At 32.3% G+C, this 6,019-nt stretch overlaps 1 protein-coding gene across 2 annotated transcripts in view; it reads right to left on the reverse strand.

Annotated features, from left to right (window-relative positions):
* The window catches only part of jbug (filamin-type immunoglobulin domains fbug), a 152,352-nt gene extending 149,234 nt beyond the window's left edge, over positions 1 to 3,118 (reverse strand). The window contains exon 1 of one of the 2 annotated variants that reach the window (XM_088270460.1): positions 2,860 to 3,118. The gene's annotated coding sequence lies outside the window, so the exon portion shown is untranslated. The remainder of the gene's footprint in view (positions 1 to 2,859) is intronic. The other variant, XM_088270459.1, reaches the window with a different exon arrangement.
* Positions 3,119 to 6,019: the final 2,901 nt, after the last annotated feature.

Genomic DNA, 6,019 nt, shown 5'->3' on the forward strand with positions numbered 1-6,019 from the left:
GAAACTGGGAGTGTATATCAGTAAAAACGAGTGAAGCGTTTCATCATCTCTGTCTACCAATAAGTTATTGTATGCCTCCATAGTGCAGTGGTTAAAGCGTTTGGCTGCCGTATTAGGTTCGATTGCTAGGGTGGGTCTAAATAAATTTACGTGGTTTTTTACTTTGAACAATATCATCCTGGACTGGTACCGGAAGCGCAGGACTAATAAGTATCACCTTACCTTTATGTAATTAATGATCAAAGTAACATTGCTTTCGTACGATCCAGTGCCCTATACACCATTAAAAGTGAACAAAGGCTATTTAAGTAAAAGTTCAGTAAAAGTTTAGTAAAAGTTCAATAAAGTTCTCTATTTAATATCTTTCCAATCGATTTATTTATATTTCATATCAATATTTATCGTTCATTCAATAATTTAGCCTACAAATTTCAAAATACGAAACAGTCTCATTTTAATTTTTTTACCTTTCTCCGCACCCAATGGTGCATAGGGCACTTGACCAAATCGAAGTTATGTTAAGTACTCTTTAATTATACAAAGGCAAGGCGATCAGTCCTGCACTTAAATTTACTTTTGACTTCAATGGTAGCTGGCAGATACCTCTGTCGAACGAAATAGCAACACATCATCGACCATGGTAGACAGCATGCTTCTTGACATCTGCTGCCATTTAGCATTTAAAAAAAATTATCGTTACTTTAAAGATTTTTAATATTTTCATTGCTCCACAAGCGTTGTGAAATAAAACAATTTGAAAACGTGTGTTCTCTACATTCTTTCTTTTCATTCAAACTGACTGAGGCACGGTAGCGCTTAGCCGCTCACAGCTAGTAATTCAATAAAATTAAAAAACTATTTTTTTATTCTTGAGGTTTCTTGCTTGCTCTCCTAAACGATTCTCCAGAAAATTAGTTACTTGAAAATTCGACGAATTCGCTATCATTTCTCAAAATAGATCCAATTTTTGCTTAAAATGTATCTTTGATTTGATTTGTAAATTAAAATATGTATATACATCCGCCTCCGTAGTGTAATGGTCAGCACGCTCAGCTACCGTTCTGGAGGTCCCGGGTTCGATTCCCAGGGGGGGGGGTCAAATAAATATAAGTGATTTTTTCACTGTAATATTTATTCAATATTATCCTGGACTGGTACCTGAAGCGGAGGACTGATCACCTTTCCTTCATGTGTAAACGATCAAGATAACACTGCGTTTATATGAAGCAGTGCCCTATGCACCATTGGGGTGCGAATAAGGGTTTATTATTATTTTATTATATACATATTTTATTCGATTTGTAAATTGCAATAAATATTTTATTTTATTTGATATAGTGTGAATACTGTAAAAACTAATAACGAATAATTTTAAACTAATTATTAGTACAAGAATATAACCCATAATAATTATTTTTGATAAAGTATATAGCACCGTTGCCGTAAAATCCTACCTTAAGGTAAAAATCCAGAAATAGCTATTTTACTATCACGCATTTTTTTTTAATATTGGTAATTTTTTTGCCTTGGTAGTGAAAATAAATTAATAATTATAAATTAAGAAAAATAAAAACATTTGAACATTTCACTCACTCCTTTCAAGAACGTCATAAATCAAAAAAACTTGATATTTTAGAAGAACGTTATTAAGTTTAAAAATATAATACAATGTATTAAAAATAAATATCAAGCCACTTATAGAACTTTTTACCGTGCAACAGATCTTTTAAGTAAAACCTGAACGTTTTTTTATCCATTTCAAAAATATTTAGGATATTAAAAAAAAATAATTAAACAATACCCTTTCTTCAAAGTGCAAAAATAACACTTTCTGCCCTGTAGCGGGTAAATATTAATTTAAAAATATGCCGCTTTTGATGGGATATAGTACATTTTTTGGGCATTCCGAAAACATGCATAACTGAATATTGACGATTTTTGATTTATGACGTTCTTGAAAGGAGTTAGCGATTTGTCAAATTAATAGGAATAAAAGTAAAAAAACAACAACTAAAGAACATTTTAACTTTTATTTTATTTGACCAGAGAGCGGGTTTCGTCGTCACAGACATCGTCAAATTGGCAATCCGTAAGACGATGTCAGTAAAATTGAAAAACGCCATTTATTTGTTGTTTTATTATTATGTAAAATGCAGTTTACCAAGAAATGTCAGTAAAAATAATGAAAGTAATATTATATTCTAAATTGGTTATTTTTTATCGTAAAAACTTAAGATTTTGTGCATTGTGATATAAATTCACGTTTCCTTTTTATACGTGAATCTAGTTGTAATCAATCCAGTTTGAATCTAATTTTTACCTAGCAAGAAATTCGACATTACAAAATGAATTTGTACACCTATATAAATTTTCGGATATATATATAATGGATTCAATCCAGATGAAGATATAAAATTCGATTTGGGTTTGAAAATTTGGGGATACCACATCAAAAATAAAACCCAAAATATAGGTGCAACGAGGGTAGGTACTTGCGACCACGTGCAGAATTTGAAAGATAAGATTATGCCAAAATTGGACAACTTTCACACCCAGATGGTCATCTCGGTGGGCGTATTACATCACCGAGTGCCAAATATTGAGTAACAATCAATAAAATCTGCCCAGTTTAACACAACTGTACGAATTAGCACGAAAAATGCATTATTATATACAGAAATTAAGTACTTTTCCGTCGAAATTAAGTACTTATCCGTGAAAATCGCATAGCACAGCATTAAAACACTTCGAGGTTGTATTTTGTTATTGTGCAATTGCCGTATAGTTAGCTCCTGTCAAACGCACCGCACTTGTCGATATAGTCTCTTCACTTGCGATCGTTTCGGTACTTATACGGACCTACTCACTCGAGACAGAAGCACTGGAATTGATTGTTTCTTGGGAACGGTCTGGTGGAGTTGCACATAATCGATCAGGTAATTTACCGAACGCCTTTGTAGACTAGATATGTTTGTAGAACTACGACACTACCGGCGCGCGCCGCGACTCTTGTACCACTGAAGAGTGCTCGACTGTGTTTGATGGCAAGTCCCCACCTTCGGACAATATGTGCTACCTGTGCTAGGCACGAATTGGACATCTGTATTCGTAATCATTTATCTAAAAATGCCGAGTAAAATATCTATTTTATATGAAAAAAGTAGTGAAAAAACGTCATTCGTCTTCGATCTGTCATCTTACATTCTATCATTGCAATTTTCAGCACAAGTATCGCCTGTATTTGCAATTTTTAGAAAATAAAACAAAACATTTTAAAAATCATACATAATAGTCTTGGATGATTTTTGAAGCGCAATTTTCGTAAAATACTATCTCAAGGGCGCTCATACAGATATGGATTCATTCAAACCCTTATCCGCACCCCAATGGTGCATAGGGCACTGCATCATATAAACGCAGTGTTATCTTGATCATTATCAGATGAAGGAAAGGTGATCAGCGCTCCGCTTCAGGTACCAGTCCAGGGTAATATTGAATTAATATTATAGTAAAAAAAATCATTTATATTTATTTGACCCCCCCTGAGAATCGAACCCGGGACCTCTAGTACGGTAGTTAAACACGCTAGCCATTACACCACGGAGGCAGACAAATATTAGCATATGAATAAGTAATAGCGTGTATAATATCAACAAAAAAAATATTTGACTGGATCTTTTGTCGGTTATATCCGAACTCCCTAAAATAGAGGTCCGTTATAACAAACTTTTACTGAATGATCAATTATAATGTCCTACGCCGGCTCTGCGTTCCAGGTTCACATATATACTATTAATACGCATAACACGCCCACCTAACCGCAAACAATGCTGTCTCTACATATACATATGTGTGTTTAATATAATCATATTATCAACATACATCATAAAACTACAGAGAATATGTTACCTACTTTAATAAATATTATTACATTTTTGTATAAATATAAATTAACTAATTATATTTTTAATTGGTAATTTTCATGCATGCAACTCGGAGATCACGAGTCTGGAACGTTATATCGTGGGTGTACTGGCAAAAAACGTCGCTAAATTCCCTGTTTGAATAATCCCTGTTATTTAGAGCTTTTAGCCTGAATAAAATTACTTATTATTACTTACTTATAACCCTTATCCACACCCAATGGTGCATAGGGCACTGCATCGAATTGACGCAGTGTTATCTTGATCATTACTTACATGAAGGCAAGGTGATCACTCTTGCGCATCAGGAACCAGTCATGGTATGGTATATACGTACTTATTTTTACATCGTAAAAATAAGTACGTATATACCATAACAATTATATTTATCTTGCAAAATACCTGAAAATATCCTATTCAATGTTTAATTACTTTATTGAGATCAGAACGACAATTTGATCGTAGTTTCATATATTCCGCCATTTCGACAATAATTACTAATCGTTCCATAAGTAGGTACATTTAAATTACTCGTAAACGAGTAGAGGCTTAATAAAAAAGTTCAAAAGTAGGTACTTTTAAAATATTTGAAAATTTTCCAGTTGAATCATCCCTGGGCTGGAGTTGTTGAAGACCCTATAAATATTTAGTTCAAGGACGTCATGTATTGAGTAGTGTCATCAGACCGGTTTTACACAGGCTTGCAATATGCGCGTGTTGCCTTTAAATCTGGCCTCATAACAAAAAGTGCATATATATGTATATGTATATATTTTAGGGCAATCTTCATCCTCTGTATCCTACCATTATCCATTAAAAATCACCATATTTTCTAGTATGTAAACGTCGGGTCAGACCCACGTGTCAAAAGATGGCTACGTTAAACATGACGAGAAACTAAATTATGATTTAAAGCTGTGCCTACCTGTGAACTGAACCTATTTTAAATTTGTCCCTGGTGTATTTGCTTTTCGATTGGTCGATTGAAGATTTACGTCACTTTACGCATGGGTAGACCATTATTTTATTATTGTGAATTTCATTGTATATTTTTATTCATTTAATGAATGAAAATAGTTGATAAAATTAATCGTTTGATTTTACAACGATATTATAAATCCCAAATAGTATCTAATGGAAGACTTAAATCTTAGAAACAAATTTAAAAACAAAATAACAAACATTTATAATTATATTTTTTATGTTATGTATTTTAGTTTTACGAACGTGCATAAGACATAGTACCTGGGGTCACATAACAAGAAAACCAAAGTTCAAGCCCTTACATAAAAATATGTACCTGGTCGCGGTAACGGCTGATATGGTCACGAACGTCAATAATTCTTGTAAAGAATACACCTACTCTAATAACTTTTAAGAAACGTCTGAGGCATTACTATTTATCATTAAAATCCTAACTGTCTATCAAACTTGCTCCCTTAGTTTTTGTCTCTACCTCCTTCCTTAAATTCCCTTTTTCCTTTGCCCTCCTTATTATCATTTTTGTAATTTATGTTTTTTTATATATTATTTTGTAATTTATGTTTTTTATATGTTATTTTGTAATTTTTGTTTTTTTTTTAACGTTCAAGTACTGTCTACCTTCTGATTGCAAACAGCTATATATGGTATCAAACGTTTTGATCAATATCACTAGTCTGTTTTTGGTTGGTTGGAAAATATTGCTTTTTAGCAATAAGCCCGCCAATGTACTTATTTATTTTCTGAACATGAAGTTTAATTAAATAAATAAACAATTTACTTTGTGACCCTATTAGCCCGTAACGTGTTCCTCACATATCACCTAAAAGAAGATGGGCAAAAAGTGAATAGGACAGAGACGATCATCTTCTCTAGCAATTTTTTTTTATTTCTGAAATATTTTTTTTACAAAGGACAGGCCTCGTACTTCCAAAAAACCTGAAAAAATATTACATAAAAGATAATTTTGATTTACGTTTAAAAAACTTAAATTTCTTACATTTACAGAAAAAAATGGAAATTATATTATTTTTAAAATATATATGTATATGTACATATTATACCGACTAAATTTCATTTCATTTTTTATTTTCACTGGTTCCTACTTGCTTAAT

The sequence above is a fragment of the Brachycentrus maculatus genome, unplaced genomic scaffold, assembly GCF_059751285.1.
Source record: "Brachycentrus maculatus isolate JH-2025_06_01 unplaced genomic scaffold, ASM5975128v1 h1tg000386l, whole genome shotgun sequence".
In the NCBI taxonomy this organism is placed as follows: domain Eukaryota; kingdom Metazoa; phylum Arthropoda; class Insecta; order Trichoptera; family Brachycentridae; genus Brachycentrus; species Brachycentrus maculatus.